Genomic DNA, 27,543 nt, shown 5'->3' with positions numbered 1-27,543 from the left:
ACACAAGGATCCGATTGCCATAAGTTCCTTTCATGTATTGCAAAGCAAGTCGGAACCAGATAGAGGGGAAATATTTTCATGGAATCTGGAAATCATGTGAGGCAAATCAAATGGAAACCAGCTAATAACGAAATATTTTCATGTGATTGAGAACTCTTGTGAAGTTTTTACTTTTTTCCACAACACATTTTCGGAACAGGCTAAATCACATATTTCCAGATTTTTGCCATCTAGAACAAAGAGAACAAGCCGTAGATAAAATGTGTTGTGTATTTCCTGAAAATCCATGAATATTCTTAAACCTTGGGTAAATATCATTAAAAATAAGTAAGCAAAGGGTTACTGCCGTGACCCGGATTCGGACCGGGGTTGCTGCGGCCACAACTTAGAGTACTAACCACTATACGATCACGGCAACATGTACGAGCCAGGTAGGAGTCAAACCTACAATCTTCTGATTCGTAGTCAGACGCGTTGTCCATTGCGCCACTGGCCCAGATCCAACGATTATTGTTGCTTATGCATCACATTTCTGGATCACCTCAAAACTTACACAAGGATCCGATTGCCATAAGTTCCTTTCATGTATTGCAAAGCAAGTCGGAACCAGATAGAGGGGAAATATTTTCATGGAATCCGGAAATCATGTGAGGCAAATCAAATGGAAACCAGCTAATAACGAAATATTTTCATGTGATTGAGAACTCTTGTGAAGTTTTTACTTTTTTCCACAACACATTTTCGGAACAGGCTAAATCACATATTTCCAGATTTTTGCCATCTAGAACAAAGAGAACAAGCCATAGATAAAATGTGTTGTGTATTTCCTGAAAATCCATGAATATTCTTAAACCTTGGGTAAATATCATTAAAAATAAGTAAGCAAATAGGTACTGCCGTGACCCGGATTCGGACCGGGGTTGCTACGGCCACAACGCAGAGTACTAACCACTATACGATCACGGCAACATGTACGAGTCGAACCTACAATCTTCTGATTCGTAGTCAGACGCGTTGTCCATTGCGCCACTGGCCCAGATGCAACTACTATTGTTGCTTATGCATCACATTTCTGGATCACCTCAAAATTTACATAAGGATCCGATTGTCATAAGTTCCTTTCATGTATTGCAAAGCAAGTCGGAACCAGATAGAGGGGAAATATTTTCATGGAATCCGGAAATCATGTGAGGCAAATCAAATGGAAACCAGCTAATAACGAAATATTTTCATGTGATTGAGAACTCTTGTGAAGTTTTTACTTTTTTCCACAACACATTTTCGGAACAGGCTAAATCACATATTTCCAGATTTTTGCCATCTAGAACAAAGAGAACAAGCCGTAGATAAAATGTGTTGTGTATTTCCTGAAAATCCATGAATATTCTTAAACCTTGGGTAAATATCATTAAAAATAAGTAAGCAAAGGGTTACTGCCGTGCCCCGGATTCGGACAGGGGTTGCTGCGGCCACAACTTAGAGTACTAACCACGATCACGGCAACATGTACGAGCCAGGTAGGAGTCAAACCTACAATCTTCTGATTCGTAGTCAGACGCGTTGTCCATTGCGCCACTGGCCCAGATGCAATGAGTATTGTTGCTTATGCATCACATTTCTGGATCACCTCAAAACTTACACAAGGGTCCGATTGCCATAAGTTCCTTTCATGTATTGCAAAGCATGTCGGAACCAGATAGAGGGGAAATATTTTCATGGAATCCGGAAATCATGTGAGGCAAATCAAATGGAAACCAGCTAATAACGAAATATTTTCATGTGATTGAGAACTCTTGTGAAGTTTTTACTTTTTTCCACAACACATTTTCGGAACAGGCTAAATCACATATTTCCAGATTTTTGCCATCTAGAACAAAGAGAACAAGCCGTAGATAAAATGTGTTGTGTATTTCCTGAAAATCCATGAATATTCTTAAACCTTGGGTAAATATCATTAAAAATAAGTAAGCAAAGGGTTACTGCCGTGACCCGGATTCGGACCGGGGTTGCTGCGGCCACAACGCAGAGTACTAACCACTGTACGATCACGGCAACATGTATGAGCCAGGTAGGAGTCAAACCTACAATCTTCTGATTCGTAGTCAGACGCGTTGTCCATTGCGCCACTGGCCCAGAAGCAACGAGTATTGTTGCTTATGCATCACATTTCTGGATCACCTCAAAACTTACACAAGGATCCGATTGCCATAAGTTCCTTTCATGTATTGCAAAGCAAGTCGGAACCAGATAGAGGGGAAATATTTTCATGGAATCCGGAAATCATGTGAGGCAAATCAAATGGAAACCAGCTAATAACGAAATATTTTCATGTGATTGAGAACTCTTGTGAAGTTTTTACTTTTTCCACAACACATTTTCGGAACAGGCTAAATCACATATTTCCAGATTTTTGCCATCTAGAACAAAGAGAACAAGCCGTAGATAAAATGTGTTGTGTACTTCCTGAAAATCCATGAATATTCTTAAACCTTGGGTAAATATCATTAAAAATAAGTAAGCAAAGGGTTACTGCCGTGACCCGGATTGCTGCGGCCACAACGCAGAGTACTAACCACTATACGATCACGGCAACATGTACGAGTCAAATCTACAATCTTCTGATTCGTAGTCAGACGCGTTGTCCATTGCGCCACTAGCCCAGATGCAACGAGTATTGTTGCTTATGCATCACATTTCTGGATCACCTCAAAACTTACACAAGGAACTTACACAAGGATCCGATTGCCATAAGTTCCTTTCATGTATTGCAAAGCAAGTCGGAACCAGATAGAGGGGAAATATTTTCATGGAATCTGGAAATCATGTGAGGCAAATCAAATGGAAACCAGCTAATAACGAAATATTTTCATGTGATTGAGAACTCTTGTGAAGTTTTTACTTTTTTCCACAACACATTTTCGGAACAGGCTAAATCACATATTTCCAGATTTTTGCCATCTAGAACAAAGAGAATAAGCCGTAGATAAAATGTGTTGTGTATTTCCTGAAAATCCATGAATATTCTTAAACCTTGGGTAAATATCATTAAAAATAAGTAAGCAAAGGGTTACTGCCGTGACCCGGATTGCTGCGGCCACAATGCAGAGTACTAACCACTATACGATCACGGCAACATGTACGAGTCAAACCTACAATCTTCTGATTCGTAGTCAGACGCGTTGTCCATTGCGCCACTAGCCCAGATGCAACGAGTATTGTTGCTTATGCATCACATTTCTGGATCACCTCAAAACTTACACAAGGAACTTACACAAGGATCCGATTGCCATAAGTTCCTTTCATGTATTGCAAAGCAAGTCGGAACCAGATAGAGGGGAAATATTTTCATGGAATCTGGAAATCATGTGAGGCAAATCAAATGGAAACCAGCTAATAACGAAATATTTTCATGTGATTGAGAACTCTTGTGAAGTTTTTACTTTTTTCCACAACACATTTTCGGAACAGGCTAAATCACATATTTCCAGATTTTTGCCATCTAGAACAAAGAGAACAAGCCGTAGATAAAATGTGTTGTGTATTTCCTGAAAATCCATGAATATTCTTAAACCTTGGGTAAATATCATTAAAAATAAGTAAGCAAAGGGTTACTGCCGTGACCCGGATTCGGACCGGGGTTGCTGCGGCCATAACGCAGAGTACTAACCACTATACGATCACGGCAACATGTACGTGCCAGGTAGGAGTCAAACATACAATCTTCTGATTCGTAGTCAGACGCGTTGTCCATTCCGCCACTGGCCCAGATGCAACGAGTATTGTTGCTTATGCATCACATTTCTGGATCACCTCAAAACTTACACAAGGATCCGATTGCCATAAGTTCCTTTCATGTATTGCAAAGCAAGTCGGAACCAGATAGAGGGGAAATATTTTCATGGAATCCGGAAATCATGTGAGGCAAATCAAATGGAAACCAGCTAATAACGAAATATTTTCATGTGATTGAGAACTCTTGTGAAGTTTTTACTTTTTTCCACAACACATTTTCGGAACAGGCTAAATCACATATTTCCAGATTTTTGCCATCTAGAACAAAGAGAACAAGCCGTAGATAAAATGTGTTGTGTATTTCCTGAAAATCCATGAATATTCTTAAACCTTGGGTAAATATCATTAAAAATAAGTAAGCAAAGGGTTACTGCCGTGACCCGGATTCGGATCGGGGTTGCTGCGGCCACAACTTAGAGTACTAACCACGATCACGGCAACATGTACGAGCCAGGTAGGAGTCAAACCTACAATCTTCTGATTTGTAGTCAGACGTGTTGTCCATTGCGCCACTGGCCCAGATGCAACGAGTATTGTTGCTTATGCATCACATTTCTGGATCACCTCAAAACTTACACAAGGGTCCGATTGCCATAAGTTCCTTTCATGTATTGCAAAGCAAGTCGGAACCAGATAGAGGGGAAATATTTTCATGGAATCCGGAAATCATGTGAGGCAAATCAAATGGAAACCAGCTAATAACGAAATATTTTCATGTGATTGAGAACTCTTGTGAAGTTTTTACTTTTTTCCACAACACATTTTCGGAACAGGCTAAATCACATATTTCCAGATTTTTGCCATCTAGAACAAAGAGAACAAGCCGTAGATAAAATGTGTTGTGTATTTCCTGAAAATCCATGAATATTCTTAAACCTTGGGTAAATATCATTAAAAATAAGTAAGCAAAGGGTTACTGCCGTGACCCGGATTCGGACCGGGGTTGCTGCGGCCACAACGCAGAGTACTAACCACTATACGATCCCGGCAACATGTATGAGCCAGGTAGGAGTCAAACATACAATCTTCTGATTCGTAGTCAGACGCGTTGTCCATTCCGCCACTGGCCCAGATGCAACGAGTATTGTTGCTTATGCATCACATTTCTGGATCACCTCAAAACTTACACAAGGATCCGATTGCCATAAGTTCCTTTCATGTATTGCAAAGCAAGTCGGAACCAGATAGAGGGGAAATATTTTCATGGAATCCGGAAATCATGTGAGGCAAATCAAATGGAAACCAGCTAATAACGAAATATTTTCATGTGATTGAGAACTCTTGTGAAGTTTTTACTTTTTTCCACAACACATTTTCGGAACAGGCTAAATCACATATTTCCAGATTTTTGCCATCTAGAACAAAGAGAACAAGCCGTAGATAAAATGTGTTGTGTATTTCCTGAAAATCCATGAATATTCTTAAACCTTGGGTAAATATCATTAAAAATAAGTAAGCAAAGGGTTACTGCCGTGACCCGGATTCGGACCGGGGTTGCTGCGGCCACAACTTAGAGTACTAACCACGATCACGGCAACATGTACGAGCCAGGTAGGAGTCAAACCTACAATCTTCTGATTCGTAGTCAGACGCGTTGTCCATTGCGCCACTGGCCCAGATGCAACGAGTATTGTTGCTTATGCATCACATTTCTGGATCACCTCAAAACTTACACAAGGGTCCGATTGCCATAAGTTCCTTTCATGTATTGCAAAGCAAGTCGGAACCAGATAGAGGGGAAATATTTTCATGGAATCCGGAAATCATGTGAGGCAAATCAAATGGAAACCAGCTAATAACGAAATATTTTCATGTGATTGAGAACTCTTGTGAAGTTTTTACTTTTTTCCACAACACATTTTCGGAACAGGCTAAATCACATATTTCCAGATTTTTGCCATCTAGAACAAAGAGAACAAGCCGTAGATAAAATGTGTTGTGTATTTCCTGAAAATCCATGAATATTCTTAAACCTTGGGTAAATATCATTAAAAATAAGTAAGCAAAGGGTTACTGCCGTGACCCGGATTCGGACCGGGGTTGCTGCGGCCACAACGCAGAGTACTAACCACTATACGATCACGGCAACATGTACGAGCCAGGTAGAAGTTGAACCTACAATCTTCTGATTCGTAGTCAAACGCATTGTCCATTGCGCCACTGGCCCAGATGCAACGAGTATTGTTGCTTATGCATCACATTTCTGGATCACCTCAAAACTTACACAAGGATCCGATTGCCATAAGTTCCTTTCATGTATTGCAAAGCAAGTCGGAACCAGATAGAGGGGAAATATTTTCATGGAATCTGGAAATCATGTGAGGCAAATCAAATGGAAAACAGCTAATAACGAAATATTTTCATGTGATTGAGAACTCTTGTGAAGTTTTTACTTTTTTCCACAACACATTTTCGGAACAGGCTAAATCACATATTTCCAGATTTTTGCCATCTAGAACAAAGAGAACAAGCCGTAGATAAAATGTGTTGTGTATTTCCTGAAAATCCATGAATAATCTTAAACCTTGGGTAAATATCATTAAAAATAAGTAAGCAAACGGTTACTGCCGTGACCCAGATTCGGACCGGGGTTGCTACGGCCACAACGCAGAGTACTAACCACTATACGATCACGGCAACATGTACGAGCCAGGTAGGAGTCAAACCTACAATTTTCTGATTCGTAGTTAGACGTGTTGTCCATTGCGCCACTGGCCCAGATGCAATGAGTATTGTTGCTTATGCATCACATTTCTGGATCACCTCAAAACTTACACAAGGATCCGATTGCCATAAGTTCCTTTCATGTATTGCAAAGCAAGTCGGAACCAGATAGAGGGGAAATATTTTCATGGAATCTGGAAATCATGTGAGGCAAATCAAATGGAAACCAGCTAATAACGAAATATTTTCATGTGATTGAGAACTCTTGTGAAGTTTTTACTTTTTTCCACAACACATTTTCGGAACAGGCTAAATCACATATTTCCAGATTTTTGCCATCTAGAACAAAGAGAACAAGCCGTAGATAAAATGTGTTGTGTATTTCCTGAAAATCCATGAATATTCTTAAACATTGGGTAAATATCATTAAAAATAAGCAAAGGGTTACTGCCGTGACCCGGATTCGGACCGTGGTTGCTGCGGCCACAACGCAGAGTACTAACCACAATACGATCACGGCAACATGTACGAGCCAGGTAGGAGTCAAACCTACAATCTTCTGATTCGTAGTCAGACGCGTTGTCCATTGCGCCACTGGCCCAGATGCAACGAGTATTGTTGCTTATGCATCACATTTCTGGATCACCTCAAAACTTACACAAGGATCCGATTGCCATAAGTTCCTTTCATGTATTGCAAAGCAAGTCGGAACCAGATAGAGGGGAAATATTTTCATGGAATCTGGAAATCATGTGAGGCAAATCAAATGGAAACCAGCTAATAACGAAATATTTTCATGTGATTGAGAACTCTTGTGAAGTTTTTACTTTTTTCCACAACAAATTTTCGGAACAGGCTAAATCACATATTTCCAGATTTTTGCCATCTAGAACAAAGAGAACAAGCCGTAGATAAAATGTGTTGTGTATTTCCTGAAAATCCATGAATATTCTTAAACCTTGGGTAAATATCATTAAAAATAAGTAAGCAAAGGGTTACTGCCGTGACCCGGATTCGGACCGTGGTTGCTGCGGCCACAACGCAGAGTACTAACCACAATACGATCACGGCAACATGTACGAGCCAGGTAGGAGTCAAACCTACAATCTTCTGATTCGTAGTCAGACGCGTTGTCCATTGCGCCACTGGCCCAGATGCAACGAGTATTGTTGCTTATGCATCACATTTCTGGATCACCTCAAAACTTACACAAGGATCCGATTGCCATAAGTTCCTTTCATGTATTGCAAAGCAAGTCGGAACCAGATAGAGGGGAAATATTTTCATGGAATCTGGAAATCATGTGAGGCAAATCAAATGGAAACCAGCTAATAACGAAATATTTTCATGTGATTGAGAACTCTTGTGAAGTTTTTACTTTTTTCCACAACACATTTTCGGAACAGGCTAAATCACATATTTCCAGATTTTTGCCATCTAGAACAAAGAGAACAAGCCGTAGATAAAATGTGTTGTGTATTTCCTGAAAATCCATGAATATTCTTAAACCTTGGGTAAATATCATTAAAAATAAGTAAGCAAACAGTTACTGCCGTGACCCGGATTCGGACCGGGGTTGCTACGGCCACAACGCAGAGTACTAACCACTATACGATTATGGCAACATGTACGAGCCAGGTAGGAGTCAAACCTACAATTTTCTGATTCGTAGTCAGACGTGTTGCCCATTGCGCCACTGGCCCAGATGCAAAGAGTATTGTTGCTTATGCATCACATTTCTGGATCACCTCAAAACTTACACAAGGATCCGATTGCCATAAGTTCCTTTCATGTATTGCAAAGCAAGTCGGAACCAGATAGAGGGGAAATATTTTCATGGAATCTGGAAATCATGTGAGGCAAATCAAATGGAAACCAGCTAATAACGAAATATTTTCATGTGATTGAGAACTCTTGTGAAGTTTTTACTTTTTTCCACAACAAATTTTCGGAACAGGCTAAATCACATATTTCCAGATTTTTGCCATCTAGAACAAAGAGAACAAGCCGTAGATAAAATGTGTTGTGTATTTCCTGAAAATCCATGAATATTCTTAAACCTTGGGTAAATATCATTAAAAATAAGTAAGCAAAGGGTTACTGCCGTGACCCGGATTCGGACCGGGGTTGCTGCGGCCACAACGCAGAGTACTAACCACTATACGATCCCGGCAACATGTATGAGCCAGGTAGGAGTCAAACATACAATCTTCTGATTCGTAGTCAGACGCGTTGTCCATTCCGCCACTGGCCCAGATGCAACGAGTATTGTTGCTTATGCATCACATTTCTGGATCACCTCAAAACTTACACAAGGATCCGATTGCCATAAGTTCCTTTCATGTATTGCAAAGCAAGTCGGAACCAGATAGAGGGGAAATATTTTCATGGAATCCGGAAATCATGTGAGGCAAATCAAATGGAAACCAGCTAATAACGAAATATTTTCATGTGATTGAGAACTCTTGTGAAGTTTTTACTTTTTTCCACAACACATTTTCGGAACAGGCTAAATCACATATTTCCAGATTTTTGCCATCTAGAACAAAGAGAACAAGCCGTAGATAAAATGTGTTGTGTATTTCCTGAAAATCCATGAATATTCTTAAACCTTGGGTAAATATCATTAAAAATAAGTAAGCAAAGGGTTACTGCCGTGACCCGGATTCGGACCGGGGTTGCTGCGGCCACAACTTAGAGTACTAACCACGATCACGGCAACATGTACGAGCCAGGTAGGAGTCAAACCTACAATCTTCTGATTCGTAGTCAGACGCGTTGTCCATTGCGCCACTGGCCCAGATGCAACGAGTATTGTTGCTTATGCATCACATTTCTGGATCACCTCAAAACTTACACAAGGGTCCGATTGCCATAAGTTCCTTTCATGTATTGCAAAGCAAGTCGGAACCAGATAGAGGGGAAATATTTTCATGGAATCCGGAAATCATGTGAGGCAAATCAAATGGAAACCAGCTAATAACGAAATATTTTCATGTGATTGAGAACTCTTGTGAAGTTTTTACTTTTTTCCACAACACATTTTCGGAACAGGCTAAATCACATATTTCCAGATTTTTGCCATCTAGAACAAAGAGAACAAGCCGTAGATAAAATGTGTTGTGTATTTCCTGAAAATCCATGAATATTCTTAAACCTTGGGTAAATATCATTAAAAATAAGTAAGCAAAGGGTTACTGCCGTGACCCGGATTCGGACCGGGGTTGCTGCGGCCACAACGCAGAGTACTAACCACTATACGATCACGGCAACATGTACGAGCCAGGTAGAAGTTGAACCTACAATCTTCTGATTCGTAGTCAAACGCATTGTCCATTGCGCCACTGGCCCAGATGCAACGAGTATTGTTGCTTATGCATCACATTTCTGGATCACCTCAAAACTTACACAAGGATCCGATTGCCATAAGTTCCTTTCATGTATTGCAAAGCAAGGCGGAACCAGATAGAGGGGAAATATTTTCATGGAATCTGGAAATCATGTGAGGCAAATCAAATGGAAACCAGCTAATAACGAAATATTTTCATGTGATTGAGAACTCTTGTGAAGTTTTTACTTTTTTCCACAACACATTTTCGGAACAGGCTAAATCACATATTTTCAGATTTTTGCCATCTAGAACAAAGAGAACAAGCCGTAGATAAAATGTGTTGTGTATTTCCTGAAAATCCATGAATATTCTTAAACCTTGGGTAAATATCATTAAAAATAAGTAAGCAAAGGGTTACTGCCGTGACCCGGATTCGGACCGGGGTTGCTGCGGCCACAATGCAGAGTACTAACCACTATACGATCACAGCAACATGTATGAGCCAGGTAGGAGTCAAATCTACAATCTTCTGATTCGTAGTCAGACGCGTTGTCCATTGCGCCACTGGCCCAGATGCAACGAGTATTGTTGCTTATGCATCACATTTCTGGATCACCTCAAAACTTACACAAGGATCCGATTGCCATAAGTTCCTTTCATGTATTGCAAAGCAAGTCGGAACCAGATAGAGGGGAAATATTTTCATGGAATCTGGAAATCATGTGAGGCAAATCAAATGGAAACCAGCTAATAACGAAATATTTTCATGTGATTGAGAACTCTTGTGAAGTTTTTACTTTTTTCCACAACACATTTTCGGAACAGGCTAAATCACATATTTCCAGATTTTTGCCATCTAGAACAAAGAGAACAAGCCGTAGATAAAATGTGTTGTGTATTTCCTGAAAATCCATGAATATTCTTAAACCTTGGGTAAATATCATTAAAAATAAGTAAGCAAACAGTTACTGCCGTGACCCGGATTCGGACCGGGGTTGCTACGGCCACAACGCAGAGTACTAACCACTATACGATTATGGCAACATGTACGAGCCAGGTAGGAGTCAAACCTACAATTTTCTGATTCGTAGTCAGACGTGTTGCCCATTGCGCCACTGGCCCAGATGCAAAGAGTATTGTTGCTTATGCATCACATTTCTGGATCACCTCAAAACTTACACAAGGATCCGATTGCCATAAGTTCCTTTCATGTATTGCAAAGCAAGTCGGAACCAGATAGAGGGGAAATATTTTCATGGAATCTGGAAATCATGTGAGGCAAATCAAATGGAAACCAGCTAATAACGAAATATTTTCATGTGATTGAGAACTCTTGTGAAGTTTTTACTTTTTTCCACAACAAATTTTCGGAACAGGCTAAATCACATATTTCCAGATTTTTGCCATCTAGAACAAAGAGAACAAGCCGTAGATAAAATGTGTTGTGTATTTCCTGAAAATCCATGAATATTCTTAAACCTTGGGTAAATATCATTAAAAATAAGTAAGCAAAGGGTTACTGCCGTGACCCGGATTCGGACCGGGGTTGCTGCGGCCACAACGCAGAGTACTAACCACTATACGATCCCGGCAACATGTATGAGCCAGGTAGGAGTCAAACATACAATCTTCTGATTCGTAGTCAGACGCGTTGTCCATTCCGCCACTGGCCCAGATGCAACGAGTATTGTTGCTTATGCATCACATTTCTGGATCACCTCAAAACTTACACAAGGATCCGATTGCCATAAGTTCCTTTCATGTATTGCAAAGCAAGTCGGAACCAGATAGAGGGGAAATATTTTCATGGAATCCGGAAATCATGTGAGGCAAATCAAATGGAAACCAGCTAATAACGAAATATTTTCATGTGATTGAGAACTCTTGTGAAGTTTTTACTTTTTTCCACAACACATTTTCGGAACAGGCTAAATCACATATTTCCAGATTTTTGCCATCTAGAACAAAGAGAACAAGCCGTAGATAAAATGTGTTGTGTATTTCCTGAAAATCCATGAATATTCTTAAACCTTGGGTAAATATCATTAAAAATAAGTAAGCAAAGGGTTACTGCCGTGACCCGGATTCGGACCGGGGTTGCTGCGGCCACAACTTAGAGTACTAACCACGATCACGGCAACATGTACGAGCCAGGTAGGAGTCAAACCTACATTCTTCTGATTCGTAGTCAGACGCGTTGTCCATTGCGCCACTGGCCCAGATGCAACGAGTATTGTTGCTTATGCATCACATTTCTGGATCACCTCAAAACTTACACAAGGGTCCGATTGCCATAAGTTCCTTTCATGTATTGCAAAGCAAGTCGGAACCAGATAGAGGGGAAATATTTTCATGGAATCCGGAAATCATGTGAGGCAAATCAAATGGAAACCAGCTAATAACGAAATATTTTCATGTGATTGAGAACTCTTGTGAAGTTTTTACTTTTTTCCACAACACATTTTCGGAACAGGCTAAATCACATATTTCCAGATTTTTGCCATCTAGAACAAAGAGAACAAGCCGTAGATAAAATGTGTTGTGTATTTCCTGAAAATCCATGAATATTCTTAAACCTTGGGTAAATATCATTAAAAATAAGTAAGCAAAGGGTTACTGCCGTGACCCGGATTCGGACCGGGGTTGCTGCGGCCACAACGCAGAGTACTAACCACTATACGATCACGGCAACATGTACGAGCCAGGTAGAAGTTGAACCTACAATCTTCTGATTCGTAGTCAAACGCATTGTCCATTGCGCCACTGGCCCAGATGCAACGAGTATTGTTGCTTATGCATCACATTTCTGGATCACCTCAAAACTTACACAAGGATCCGATTGCCATAAGTTCCTTTCATGTATTGCAAAGCAAGGCGGAACCAGATAGAGGGGAAATATTTTCATGGAATCTGGAAATCATGTGAGGCAAATCAAATGGAAACCAGCTAATAACGAAATATTTTCATGTGATTGAGAACTCTTGTGAAGTTTTTACTTTTTTCCACAACACATTTTCGGAACAGGCTAAATCACATATTTTCAGATTTTTGCCATCTAGAACAAAGAGAACAAGCCGTAGATAAAATGTGTTGTGTATTTCCTGAAAATCCATGAATATTCTTAAACCTTGGGTAAATATCATTAAAAATAAGTAAGCAAAGGGTTACTGCCGTGACCCGGATTCGGACCGGGGTTGCTGCGGCCACAATGCAGAGTACTAACCACTATACGATCACAGCAACATGTATGAGCCAGGTAGGAGTCAAATCTACAATCTTCTGATTCGTAGTCAGACGCGTTGTCCATTGCGCCACTGGCCCAGATGCAACGAGTATTGTTGCTTATGCATCACATTTCTGGATCACCTCAAAACTTACACAAGGATCCGATTGCCATAAGTTCCTTTCATGTATTGCAAAGCAAGTCGGAACCAGATAGAGGGGAAATATTTTCATGGAATCCGGAAATCATGTGAGGCAAATCAAATGGAAACCAGCTAATAACGAAATATTTTCATGTGATTGAGAACTCTTGTGAAGTTTTTACTTTTTTCCACAACACATTTTCGGAACAGGCTAAATCACATATTTCCAGATTTTTGCCATCTAGAACAAAGAGAACAAGCCGTAGATAAAATGTGTTGTGTATTTCCTGAAAATCCATGAATATTCTTAAACCTTGGGTAAATATCATTAAAAATAAGTAAGCAAAGGGTTACTGCCGTGACCCGGATTCGGACCGGGGTTGCTGCGGCCACAACGCAGAGTACTAACCACTATACGATCACAGCAACATGTACGAGCCAGGTAGGAGTCAAATCTACAATCTTCTGATTCGTAGTCAGACGCGTTGTCCATTGCGCCACTGGCCCAGATGCAACGAGTATTGTTGCTTATGCATCACATTTCTGGATCACCTCAAAACTTACACAAGGATCCGATTGCCATAAGTTCCTTTCATGTATTGCAAAGCAAGGCGGAACCAGATAGAGGGGAAATATTTTCATGGAATCTGGAAATCATGTGAGGCAAATCAAATGGAAACCAGCTAATAACGAAATATTTTCATGTGATTGAGAACTCTTGTGAAGTTTTTACTTTTTTCCACAACACATTTTCGGAACAGGCTAAATCACATATTTCCAGATTTTTGCCATCTAGAACAAAGAGAACAAGCCGTAGATAAAATGTGTTGTGTATTTCCTGAAAATCCATGAATATTCTTAAACCTTGGGTAAATATCATTAAAAATAAGTAAGCAAAGGGTTACTGCCGTGACCCGGATTCGGACCGGGGTTGCTGCGGCCACAACGCAGAGTACTAACCACTATACGATCACAGCAACATGTACGAGCCAGGTAGGAGTCAAATCTACAATCTTCTGATTCGTAGTCAGACGCGTTGTCCATTGCGCCACTGGCCCAGATGCAACGAGTATTGTTGCTTATGCATCACATTTCTGGATCACCTCAAAACTTACACAAGGATCCGATTGCCATAAGTTCCTTTCATGTATTGCAAAGCAAGTCGGAACCAGATAGAGGGGAAATATTTTCATGGAATCCGGAAATCATGTGAGGCAAATCAAATGGAAACCAGCTAATAACGAAATATTTTCATGTGATTGAGAACTCTTGTGAAGTTTTTACTTTTTTCCACAACACATTTTCGGAACAGGCTAAATCACATATTTCCAGATTTTTGCCATCTAGAACAAAGAGAACAAGCCGTAGATAAAATGTGTTGTGTATTTCCTGAAAATCCATGAATATTCTTAAACCTTGGGTAAATATCATTAAAAATAAGTAAGCAAAGGGTTACTGCCGTGACCCGGATTCGGACCGGGGTTGCTGCGGCCACAACGCAGAGTACTAACCACTATACGATCACAGCAACATGTACGAGCCAGGTAGGAGTCAAATCTACAATCTTCTGATTCGTAGTCAGACGCGTTGTCCATTGCGCCACTGGCCCAGATGCAACGAGTATTGTTGCTTATGTATCACATTTCTGGATCACCTCAAAACTTACACAAGGATCCGATTGCCATAAGTTCCTTTCATGTATTGCAAAGCAAGTCGGAACCAGATAGAGGGGAAATATTTTCATGGAATCCGGAAATCATGTGAGGCAAATCAAATGGAAACCAGCTAATAACGAAATATTTTCATGTGATTGAGAACTCTTGTGAAGTTTTTACTTTTTTCCACAACACATTTTCGGAACAGGCTAAATCACATATTTCCAGATTTTTGCCATCTAGAACAAAGAGAACAAGCCGTAGATAAAATGTGTTGTGTATTTCCTGAAAATCCATGAATATTCTTAAACCTTGGGTAAATATCATTAAAAATAAGTAAGCAAAGGGTTACTGCCGTGACCCGGATTCTGACCGGGGTTGCTGCGGCCACAACGCAGAGTACTAACCACTATACGATCACAGCAACATGTACGAGCCAGGTAGGAGTCAAATCTACAATCTTCTGATTCGTAGTCAGATGCGTTGTCCATTGCGCCACTGGCCCAGATGCAACGAGTATTGTTGCTTATGCATCACATTTCTGGATCACCTCAAAACTTACACAAGGATCCGATTGCCATAAGTTCCTTTCATGTATTGCAAAGCAAGTCGGAACCAGATAGAGGGGAAATATTTTCATGGAATCCGGAAATCATGTGAGGCAAATCAAATGGAAACCAGCTAATAACGAAATATTTTCATGTGATTGAGAACTCTTGTGAAGTTTTTACTTTTTTCCACAACACATTTTCGGAACAGGCTAAATCACATATTTCCAGATTTTTGCCATCTAGAACAAAGAGAACAAGCCGTAGATAAAATGTGTTGTGTATTTCCTGAAAATCCATGAATATTCTTAAACCTTGGGTAAATATCATTAAAAATAAGTAAGCAAAGGGTTACTGCCGTGACCCGGATTCGGACCGGGGTTGCTGCGGCCACAACGCAGAGTACTAACCACTATACGATCACAGCAACATGTACGAGCCAGGTAGGAGTCAAATCTACAATCTTCTGATTCGTAGTCAGACGCGTTGTCCATTGCGCCACTGGCCCAGATGCAACGAGTATTGTTGCTTATGCATCACATTTCTGGATCACCTCAAAACTTACACAAGGATCCGATTGCCATAAGTTCCTTTCATGTATTGCAAAGCAAGTCGGAACCAGATAGAGGGGAAATATTTTCATGGAATCCGGAAATCATGTGAGGCAAATCAAATGGAAACCAGCTAATAACGAAATATTTTCATGTGATTGAGAACTCTTGTGAAGTTTTTACTTTTTTCCACAACACATTTTCGGAACAGGCTAAATCACATATTTCCAGATTTTTGCCATCTAGAACAAAGAGAACAAGCCGTAGATAAAATGTGTTGTGTATTTCCTGAAAATCCATGAATATTCTTAAACCTTGGGTAAATATCATTAAAAATAAGTAAGCAAAGGGTTACTGCCGTGACCCGGATTCGGACCGGAGTTGCTGCGGCCACAACGCAGAGTACTAACCACTATACGATCGCGGCAACATGTACGAGCCAGGTAGGAGTCGAACTTACAATCTTCTGATTCGTAGTCAAACGCATTGTCCATTGCGCCACTGGCCCAGATGCAATGAGTATTGTTGCTTATGCATCACATTTCTGGATCACCTCAAAACTTACACAAGGATCCGATTGCCATAAGTTCCTTTCATGTATTGCAAAGCAAGTCGGAACCAGATAGAGGGGAAATATTTTCATGGAATCCGGAAATCATGTGAGGCAAATCAAATGGAAACCAGCTAATAACAAAATATTTTCATGTGATTGAGAACTCTTGTGAAGTTTTTACTTTTTTCCACAACACATTTTCGGAACAGGCTAAATCACATATTTCCAGATTTTTGCCATCTAGAACAAAGAGAACAAGCCGTAGATAAAATGTGTTGTGTATTTCCTGAAAATCCATAAATATTCTTAAACCTTGGGTAAATATCATTAAAAATAAGTAAGTAAAGGGTTACTGCCGTGACACGGATTCGGACCGGGGTTGCTGCGGCCACAACGCAGAGTATTAACCACTGTACGATCACGGCAAAAGGTACGAGCCAGGTAGGAGTCAAACATACAATCTTCTGTTTCGTAGTCAGACGCGTTGTCCATTGCGCCACTGGCCCAGATGCAACGAGTATTGTTGCTTATGCATCACATTTCTGGATCACCTCAAAACTTACACAAGGATCCGATTGCCATAAGTTCCTTTCATGTATTGCAAAGCAAGTCGGAACCAGATAGAGGGGAAATATTTTCATGGAATCCGGAAATCATGTGAGGCAAATCAAATGGAAACCAGCTAATAACGAAATATTTTCATGTGATTGAGAACTCTTGTGAAGTTTTTACTTTTTTCCACAACACATTTTCGGAACAGGCTAAATCACATATTTCCAGATTTTTGCCATCTAGAACAAAGAGAACAAGCCGTAGATAAAATGTGTTGTGTATTTCCTGAAAATCCATAAATATTCTTAAACCTTGGGTAAATATCATTAAAAATAAGTAAGCAAAGGGTTACTGCCGTGACCCGGATTCGGACCGGGGTTGCTGCGGCCACAACGCAGAGTACTAACCACTATACGATCACAGCAACATGTACGAGCCAGGTAGGAGTCAAATCTACAATCTTCTGATTCGTAGTCAGACGCGTTGTCCATTGCGCCACTGGCCCAGATGCAACGAGTATTGTTGCTTATGTATCACATTTCTGGATCACCTCAAAACTTACACAAGGATCCGATTGCCATAAGTTCCTTTCATGTATTGCAAAGCAAGTCGGAACCAGATAGAGGGGAAATATTTTCATGGAATCCGGAAATCATGTGAGGCAAATCAAATGGAAACCAGCTAATAACGAAATATTTTCATGTGATTGAGAACTCTTGTGAAGTTTTTACTTTTTTCCACAACACATTTTCGGAACAGGCTAAATCACATATTTCCAGATTTTTGCCATCTAGAACAAAGAGAACAAGCCGTAGATAAAATGTGTTGTGTATTTCCTGAAAATCCATAAATATTCTTAAACCTTGGGTAAATATCATTAAAAATAAGTAAGTAAAGGGTTACTGCCGTGACACGGATTCGGACCGGGGTTGCTGCGGCCACAACGCAGAGTATTAACCACTGTACGATCACGGCAAAAGGTACGAGCCAGGTAGGAGTCAAACATACAATCTTCTGTTTCGTAGTCAGACGCGTTGTCCATTGCGCCACTGGCCCAGATGCAACGAGTATTGTTGCTTATGCATCACATTTCTGGATCACCTCAAAACTTACACAAGGATCCGATTGCCATAAGTTCCTTTCATGTATTGCAAAGCAAGTCGGAACCAGATAGAGGGGAAATATTTTCATGGAATCCGGAAATCATGTGAGGCAAATCAAATGGAAACCAGCTAATAACGAAATATTTTCATGTGATTGAGAACTCTTGTGAAGTTTTTACTTTTTTCCACAACACATTTTCGGAACAGGCTAAATCACATATTTCCAGATTTTTGCCATCTAGAACAAAGAGAACAAGCCGTAGATAAAATGTGTTGTGTATTTCCTGAAAATCCATAAATATTCTTAAACCTTGGGTAAATATCATTAAAAATAAGTAAGCAAAGGGTTACTGCCGTGACCCGGATTCTGACCGGAGTTGCTGCGGCCACAACGCAGAGTACTAACCACTATACGATCGCGGCAACATGTACGAGCCAGGTAGGAGTCGAACCTACAATCTTCTGATTCTTAGTCAAACGCATTGTCCATTGCGCCACTGGCCCAGATGCAACGAGTATTGTTGCTTATGCATCACATTTCTGGATCACCTCAAAACTTACACAAGGATCCGATTGCCATAAGTTCCTTTCATGTATTGCAAAGCAAGTCGGAACCAGATAGAGGGGAAATATTTTCATGGAATCCGGAAATCATGTGAGGCAAATCAAATGGAAACCAGCTAATAACGAAATATTTTCATGTGATTGAGAACTCTTGTGAAGTTTTTACTTTTTTCCACAACACATTTTCGGAACAGGCTAAATCACATATTTCCAGATTTTTGCCATCTAGAACAAAGAGAACAAGCCGTAGATAAAATGTGTTGTGTATTTCCTGAAAATCCATGAATATTCTTAAACCTTGGGTAAATATCATTAAAAATAATTAAGCAAAGGGTTACTGCCATGACCCGGATTGCTGCAGCCACAACGCAGAGTACTAACCTCTATACGATCGCGGCAACATGTACAAGCCAGGTAGGAGTCGAACCTACAATCTTCGGATTCTTAGTCAAACGGATTGTCCATTGCGCCACTGGCCCAGATGCAACGAGTATTGTTGCTTATGCATCACATTTCTGGATCACCTCAAAACTTACACAAGGATCCGATTGCCATAAGTTCCTTTCATGTATTGCAAAGCAAGTCGGAACCAGATAGAGGGGAAATATTTTCATGGAATCCGGAAATCATGTGAGGCAAATCAAATGGAAACCAGCTAATAACGAAATATTTTCATGTGATTGAGAACTCTTGTGAAGTTTTTACTTTTTTCCACAACACATTTTCGGAACAGGCTAAATCACATATTTCCAGATTTTTGCCATCTAGAACAAAGAGAACAAGCCGTAGATAAAATGTGTTGTGTATTTCCTGAAAATCCATGAATATTCTTAAACCTTGGGTAAATATCATTAAAAATAAGTAAGCAAAGGGTGACTGCCGTGACCCAGATTCGGACCTGGGTTGCTGCGGCCACAACGCAGAGTACTAACCACTATACGATCACAGCAACATGTACGAGCCAGGTACGAGTCGAACCTACAATCTTCTGATTCGTAGTCAGACGCGTTGTCCATTGCGCCACTGGCCCAGATGCAACGAGTATTGTTGCTTATGCATCACATTTCTGGATCACCTCAAAACTTACACAAGGATCCGATTGCCATAAGTTCCTTTCATGTATTGCAAAGCAAGTCAGAACCAGATAGAGGGGAAATATTTTCATGGAATCCGGAAATCATGTGAGGCAAATCAAATGGAAGCCAGCTAATAACGAAATATTTTCATGTGATTGAGAACTCTTGTGAAGTTTTTACTTTTTTCCACAACACATTTTCGGAACAGGCTAAATCACATATTTCCAGATTTTTGCCATCTAGAACAAAGAGAACAAGCCGTAGATAAAATGTGTTGTGTATTTCCTGAAAATCCATGAATATTCTTAAACCTTGGGTAAATATCATTAAAAATAAGTAAGCAAAGGGTTACTGCCGTGACCCGGATTCTGACCGGGGTTGCTGCGGCCACAACGCAGAGTACTAACCACTATACGATCACAGCAACATGTACGAGCCAGGTAGGAGTCAAATCTACAATCTTCTGATTCGTAGTCAGATGCGTTGTCCATTGCGCCACTGGCCCAGATGCAACGAGTATTGTTGCTTATGCATCACATTTCTGGATCACCTCAAAACTTACACAAGGATCCGATTGCCATAAGTTCCTTTCATGTATTGCAAAGCAAGTCGGAACCAGATAGAGGGGAAATATTTTCATGGAATCCGGAAATCATGTGAGGCAAATCAAATGGAAACCAGCTAATAACGAAATATTTTCATGTGATTGAGAACTCTTGTGAAGTTTTTACTTTTTTCCACAACACATTTTCGGAACAGGCTAAATCACATATTTCCAGATTTTTGCCATCTAGAACAAAGAGAACAAGCCGTAGATAAAATGTGTTGTGTATTTCCTGAAAATCCATGAATATTCTTAAACCTTGGGTAAATATCATTAAAAATAATTAAGCAAAGGGTTACTGCCATGACGCGGATTGCTGCAGCCACAACGCAGAGTACTAACCTCTATACGATCGCGGCAACATGTACAAGCCAGGTAGGAGTCGAACCTACAATCTTCTGATTCTTAGTCAAACGCATTGTCCATTGCGCCACTGGCCCAGATGCAACAAGTATTGTTGCTTATGCATCACATTTCTGGATCACCTCAAAACTTACACAAGGATCCGATTGCCATAAGTTCCTTTCATGTATTGCAAAGCAAGTCGGAACCAGATAGAGGGGAAATATTTTCATGGAATCCGGAAATCATGTGAGGCAAATCAAATGGAAACCAGCTAATAACGAAATATTTTCATGTGATTGAGAACTCTTGTGAAGTTTTTACTTTTTTCCACAACACATTTTCGGAACAGGCTAAATCACATATTTCCAGATTTTTGCCATCTAGAACAAAGAGAACAAGCCGTAGATAAAATGTGTTGTGTATTTCCTGAAAATCCATGAATATTCTTAAACCTTGGGTAAATATCATTAAAAATAAGTAAGCAAAGGGTGACTGCCGTGACCCAGATTCGGACCTGGGTTGCTGCGGCCACAACGCAGAGTACTAACCACTATACGATCACAGCAACATGTACGAGCCAGGTAGGAGTCGAACCTACAATCTTCTGATTCGTAGTCAGACGCGTTGTCCATTGCGCCACTGGCCCAGATGCAACGAGTATTGTTGCTTATGCATCACATTTCTGGATCACCTCAAAACTTACACAAGGATCCGATTGCCATAAGTTCCTTTCATGTATTGCAAAGCAAGTCAGAACCAGATAGAGGGGAAATATTTTCATGGAATCCGGAAATCATGTGAGGCAAATCAAATGGAAGCCAGCTAATAACGAAATATTTTCATGTGATTGAGAACTCTTGTGAAGTTTTTACTTTTTTCCACAACACATTTTCGGAACAGGCTAAATCACATATTTCCAGATTTTTGCCATCTAGAACAAAGAGAACAAGCCGTAGATAAAATGTGTTGTGTATTTCCTGAAAATCCATGAATATTCTTAAACCTTGGGTAAATATCATTAAAAATAAGTAAGCAAAGGGTTACTGCCGTGACCCGGATTCGGACCGGGGTTGCTGCGGCCACAACGCAGAGTACTAACCACTATACGATCACAGCAACATGTACGAGCCAGGTAGGAGTCAAATCTACAATCTTCTGATTCGTAGTCAGACGCGTTGTCCATTGCGCCACTGGCCCAGATGCAACGAGTATTGTTGCTTATGTATCACATTTCTGGATCACCTCAAAACTTACACAAGGATCCGATTGCCATAAGTTCCTTTCATGTATTGCAATGCAAGTCGGAACCAGATAGAGGGGAAATATTTTCATGGAATCCGGAAATCATGTGAGGCAAATCAAATGGAAACCAGCTAATAACGAAATATTTTCATGTGATTGAGAACTGTTGTGAAGTTTTTACTTTTTTCCACAACACATTTTCGGAACAGGCTAAATCACATATTTCCAGATTTTTGCCATCTAGAACAAAGAGAACAAGCCGTAGATAAAATGTGTTGTGTATTTCCTGAAAATCCATGAATATTCTTAAACCTTGGGTAAATATCATTAAAAATAAGTAAGCAAAGGGTGACTGCCGTGACCCAGATTCGGACCGGGGTTGCTGCGGCCACAACGCAGAGTACTAACCACTATACGATCACAGCAACATGTACGAGCCAGGTAGGAGTCGAACCTACAATCTTCTAATTCGTAGTCAGACGCGTTGTCCATTGCGCCACTGGCCCAGATGCAACGAGTATTGTTGCTTATGCATCACATTTCTGGATCACCTCAAAACTTACACAAGGATCCGATTGCCATAAGTTCCTTTCATGTATTGCAAAGCAAGTCGGAACCAGATAGAGGGGAAATATTTTCATGGAATCCGGAAATCATGTGAGGCAAATCAAATGGAAACCAGCTAATAACGAAATATTTTCATGTGATTGAGAACTCTTGTGAAGTTTTTACTTTTTTCCACAACACATTTTCGGAACAGGCTAAATCACATATTTCCAGATTTTTGCCATCTAGAACAAAGAGAACAAGCCGTAGATAAAATGTGTTGTGTATTTCCTGAAAATCCATGAATATTCTTAAACCTTGGGTAAATATCATTAAAAATAAGTAAGCAAAGGGTTACTGCCGTGACCCGGATTCGGACCGGGGTTGCTGCGGCCACAACGCAGAGTACTAACCACTATACGATCACAGCAACATGTACGAGCCAGGTAGGAGTCAAATCTACAATCTTCTGATTCGTAGTCAGACGCGTTGTCCATTGCGCCACTGGCCCAGATGCAACGAGTATTGTTGCTTATGCATCACATTTCTGGATCACCTCAAAACTTACACAAGGATCCGATTGCCATAAGTTCCTTTCATGTATTGCAAAGCAAGTCGGAACCAGATAGAGGGGAAATATTTTCATGGAATCCGGAAATCATGTGAGGCAAATCAAATGGAAACCAGCTAATAACGAAATATTTTCATGTGATTGAGAACTCTTGTGAAGTTTTTACTTTTTTCCACAACACATTTTCGGAACAGGCTAAATCACATATTTCCAGATTTTTGCCATCTAGAACAAAGAGAACAAGCCGTAGATAAAATGTGTTGTGTATTTCCTGAAAATCCATGAATATTCTTAAACCTTGGGTAAATATCATTAAAAATAAGTAAGCAAAGGGTTACTGCCGTGACCCGGATTCGGACCGGAGTTGCTGCGGCCACAACGCAGAGTACTAACCACTATACGATCGCGGCAACATGTACGAGCCAGGTAGGAGTCGAACCTACAATCTTCTGATTCGTAGTCAAACGCATTGTCCATTGCGCCACTGGCCCAGATGCAATGAGTATTGTTGCTTATGCATCACATTTCTGGATCACCTCAAAACTTACACAAGGATCCGATTGCCATAAGTTCCTTTCATGTATTGCAAAGCAAGTCGGAACCAGATAGAGGGGAAATATTTTCATGGAATCCGGAAATCATGTGAGGCAAATCAAATGGAAACCAGCTAATAACGAAATATTTTCATGTGATTGAGAACTCTTGTGAAGTTTTTACTTTTTTCCACAACACATTTTCGGAACAGGCTAAATCACATATTTCCAGATTTTTGCCATCTAGAACAAAGAGAACAAGCCGTAGATAAAATGTGTTGTGTATTTCCTGAAAATCCATAAATATTCTTAAACCTTGGGTAAATATCATTAAAAATAAGTAAGCAAAGGGTTACTGCCGTGACCCGGATTCTGACCGGAGTTGCTGCGGCCACAACGCAGAGTACTAACCACTATACGATCGCGGCAACATGTACGAGCCAGGTAGGAGTCGAACCTACAATCTTCTGATTCTTAGTCAAACGCATTGTCCATTGCGCCACTGGCCCAGATGCAACGAGTATTGTTGCTTATGCATCACATTTCTGGATCACCTCAAAACTTACACAAGGATCCGATTGCCATAAGTTCCTTTCATGTATTGCAAAGCAAGTCGGAACCAGATAGAGGGGAAATATTTTCATGGAATCCGGAAATCATGTGAGGCAAATCAAATGGAAACCAGCTAATAACGAAATATTTTCATGTGATTGAGAACTCTTGTGAAGTTTTTACTTTTTTCCACAACACATTTTCGGAACAGGCTAAATCACATATTTCCAGATTTTTGCCATCTAGAACAAAGAGAACAAGCCGTAGATAAAATGTGTTGTGTATTTCCTGAAAATCCATGAATATTCTTAAACCTTGGGTAAATATCATTAAAAATAAGTAAGCAAAGGGTTACTGCTGTGACCCGGATTCGGAACGGGGTTGCTGCGGCCACAACGCAGAGTACTAACCACTATACGATCACGGCAACATGTACAAGCCAGGTAGGAGTCGAACCTACAATCTTCTGATTCGTAGTCAGACGCGTTGTCCATTGCGCTACTGGCCCAGATGCAATGAGTATTGTTGCTTATGCATCACATTTCTGGATCACCTCAAAACTTACACAAGGATCCGATTGCCATAAGTTCCTTTCATGTATTGCAAAGCAAGTCGGAACCAGATAGAGGGGAAATATTTTCATGGAATCCGGAAATCATGTGAGGCAAATCAAATGGAAACCAGCTAATAACGAAATATTTTCATGTGATTGAGAACTCTTGTGAAGTTTTAACTTTTTTCCACAACACATTTTCGGAACAGGCTAAATCACATATTTCCAGATTTTTGCCATCTAGAACAAAGAGAACAAGCCGTAGATAAAATGTGTTGTGTATTTCCTGAAAATCCATGAATATTCTTAAACCTTGGGTAAATATCATTAAAAATAAGTAAGCAAAGGGTTACTGCCGTGACCCAGATTCGGACCGGGGTTGCTGCGGCCACAACGCAGAGTACTAACCACTATACGATCACGGCAACATGTACGAGCCAGGTAGGAGTCAAACCTACAATCTTCTGATTCGTAGTCAGACGTGTTGTCCATTGCACCACTGGCCCAGATGCAACGAGTATTGTTGCTTATGCATCACATTTCTGGATCACCTCAAAACTTACACAAGGATCCGATTGCCATAAGTTCCTTTCATGTATTGCAAAGCAAGTCAGAACCAGATAGAGGGGAAATATTTTCATGGAATCCGGAAATCATGTGAGGCAAATCAAATGGAAACCAGCTAATAACGAAATATTTTCATGTGATTGAGAACTCTTGTGAAGTTTTTACTTTTTTCCACAACACATTTTCGGAACAGGCTAAATCACATATTTCCAGATTTTTGCCATCTAGAACAAAGAGAACAAGCCGTAGATAAAATGTGTTGTGTATTTCCTGAAAATCCATGAATATTCTTAAACCTTGGGTAAATATCATTAAAAATAAGTCAGCAAAGGGTTACTGCCGTGACCCGGATTCGGACCGGGGTTGCTGCATCCACAACGCAGAGTACTAACCACTATACGATCACGGCAACATGTACGAGCCAGGTAGGAGTCGAACCTACAATCTTCTGATTCGTAGTCAGACGTGTTGTCCATTGCGCCACTGGCCCAGATGCAACGAGTATTGTTGCTTATGCATCACATTTCTGGATCACCTCAAAACTTACACAAGGATCCGATTGCCATAAGTTCCTTTCATGTATTGCAAAGCAAGTCAGAACCAGATAGAGGGGAAATATTTTCATGGAATCCGGAAATCATGTGAGGCAAATCAAATGGAAACCAGCTAATAACGAAATATTTTCATGTGATTGAGAACTCTTGTGAAGTTTTTACTTTTTTCCACAACACATTTTCGGAACAGTCTAAATCACATATTTCCAGATTTTTGCCATCTAGAACAAAGAGAACAAGCCGTAGATAAAATGTGTTGTGTATTTCCTGAAAATCCATAAATATTCTTAAACCTTGGGTAAATATCATTAAAAATAAGTAAGCAAAGGGTTACTGCCGTGACCCGGATTGGGGTTGCTGCGGCCACAACGCAGAGTACTAACCGCTATACGATCACGGCAACATGTACGAGCCAGGTAGGAGTCGAACCTACAATCTTCTGATTCGTAGTCAGACGCGTTGTCCATTGCGCCACTGGCCCAGATGCAACGAGTATTGTTGCTTATGCATCACATTTCTGGATCACCTCAAAACTTACACAAGGATCCGATTGCCATAAGTTCCTTTCATGTATTGCAAAGCAAGTCGGAACCAGATAGAGGGGAAATATTTTCATGGAATCCGGAAATCATGTGAGGCAAATCAAATGGAAACCAGCTAATAACGAAATATTTTCATGTGATTGAGAACTCTTGTGAAGTTTTTACTTTTTTCCACAACACATTTTCGGAACAGGCTAAATCACATATTTCCAGATTTTTGCCATCTAGAACAAAGAGAACAAGCTGTAGATAAAATGTGTTGTGTATTTCCTGAAAATCCATGAATATTCTTAAACCTTGGGTAAATATCATTAAAAATAAGTAGGCAAACGGTTACTGCTGTGACACGGATTCGGACCGGGGTTGCTGCGGCCACAACGCAGAGTACTAACCACTATACGATAAAGGCAACATGTACGAGCCAGGTAGGAGTCGAACCTACAATCTTCTGATTCGTAGTCAGACGCGTTGTCCATTGCGCCACTGGCCCAGATGCAACGAGTATTGTTGCTTATGCATCACATTTCTGCATCACCTCAAAACTTACACAAGGATCCGATTGCCATAAGTTCCTTTCATGTATTGCAAAGCAAGTCAGAACCAGATAGAGGGGAAATATTTTCATGGAATCCGGAAATCATGTGAGGCAAATCAAATGGAAACCAGCTAATAACGAAATATTTTCATGTGATTGAGAACTCTTGTGAAGTTTTTACTTTTTTCCACAACACATTTTCGGAACAGTCTAAATCACATATTTCCAGATTTTTGCCATCTAGAACAAAGAGAACAAGCCGTAGATAAAATGTGTTGTGTATTTCCTGAAAATCCATAAATATTCTTAAACATTGGGTAAATATCATTAAAAATAAGTAAGTAAAGGGTTACTGCCGTGACACGGATTCGGATCGGGGTTGCTGCGGCCACAACGCAGAGTATTAACCACTGTACGATCACGGCAACATGTACGAGCCAGGTAGGAGTCGAACCTACAATCTTCTGATTCGTAGTCAGACGCGTTGTCCATTGCGCCACTGGCCCAGATGCAACGAGTATTGTTGCTTATGCATCACATTTCTGGATCACCTCAAAACTTACACAAGGATTTGATTGCCATAAGTTCCTTTCATGTATTGCAAAGCAAGTCAGAACCAGATAGAGGGGAAATATTTTCATGGAA

The 27,543-nt window shown here is 40.3% G+C and overlaps 6 non-coding genes across 6 annotated transcripts; all 6 read right to left on the bottom strand.

Annotated features, from left to right (window-relative positions):
• Positions 1-1,980: 1,980 nt before the first annotated feature.
• Positions 1,981-2,052, bottom strand: TRNAH-GUG (transfer RNA histidin (anticodon GUG)). The gene has a single exon. It is a non-coding gene; the product is annotated as a tRNA-His (tRNA).
• A 2,186-nt stretch (positions 2,053-4,238) lies between these two features.
• On the bottom strand, positions 4,239-4,311 carry TRNAC-ACA (transfer RNA cysteine (anticodon ACA)). The gene has a single exon. It is a non-coding gene; the product is annotated as a tRNA-Cys (tRNA).
• Positions 4,312-21,276: 16,965 nt separating this feature from the next.
• Positions 21,277-21,349, bottom strand: TRNAR-ACG (transfer RNA arginine (anticodon ACG)). Its single transcript has one exon. It is a non-coding gene; the product is annotated as a tRNA-Arg (tRNA).
• A 4,880-nt stretch (positions 21,350-26,229) lies between these two features.
• TRNAR-ACG (transfer RNA arginine (anticodon ACG)) lies at positions 26,230-26,302 on the bottom strand. The gene has a single exon. It is a non-coding gene; the product is annotated as a tRNA-Arg (tRNA).
• Positions 26,303-26,780: 478 nt separating this feature from the next.
• TRNAR-ACG (transfer RNA arginine (anticodon ACG)) lies at positions 26,781-26,853 on the bottom strand. The gene has a single exon. It is a non-coding gene; the product is annotated as a tRNA-Arg (tRNA).
• Positions 26,854-27,331: 478 nt separating this feature from the next.
• TRNAR-ACG (transfer RNA arginine (anticodon ACG)) lies at positions 27,332-27,404 on the bottom strand. The gene has a single exon. It is a non-coding gene; the product is annotated as a tRNA-Arg (tRNA).
• Positions 27,405-27,543: the final 139 nt, after the last annotated feature.

The sequence above is a fragment of the Rhinoderma darwinii genome, chromosome 3 (assembly GCF_050947455.1).
Source record: "Rhinoderma darwinii isolate aRhiDar2 chromosome 3, aRhiDar2.hap1, whole genome shotgun sequence".
Classification (NCBI taxonomy): Eukaryota; Metazoa; Chordata; class Amphibia; order Anura; family Rhinodermatidae; genus Rhinoderma; species Rhinoderma darwinii.
The sequence above is the reverse complement of the archived record's forward strand: the minus strand, read 5'-3'. Positions and strand labels throughout refer to the sequence as shown.